This window comes from Mytilus californianus, unplaced genomic scaffold (genome assembly GCF_021869535.1).
Source record: "Mytilus californianus isolate M0D057914Y unplaced genomic scaffold, xbMytCali1.0.p SCAF_8, whole genome shotgun sequence".
Classification (NCBI taxonomy): domain Eukaryota; kingdom Metazoa; phylum Mollusca; class Bivalvia; order Mytilida; family Mytilidae; genus Mytilus; species Mytilus californianus.
In genome coordinates, this window is record NW_026262734.1 from 92,775,616 (window position 1) to 92,775,944 (window position 329).

Consider the following 329-nt stretch of genomic DNA (forward strand, 5'->3'; position numbering starts at 1 on the left):
AAACAATGCCATTGTATTGATCACATCTGATCATATGGAAGAATCTCGAATGAAATAGAAAAAAAAACAGTTTGAAAATCAAAAGTTTCAAGAATAATATCCTCGGGTAACAAAATAAGTTCGTTGATACACACTAGAATAAAACAAACGAATGACTTTATGTGCACTCATGCTACATTTATCTTCAAAGACCTAAATTAGTTGAGCAGCTTACCACAAAAATCATGCAAATCATGATACAAGCATGTATTGTGATAAGAGACCAAGTATCTATGTGTTGTTTTTCAATGTGGACTAATTGTGTCCTCAGACCAAATAAAGATTCAATG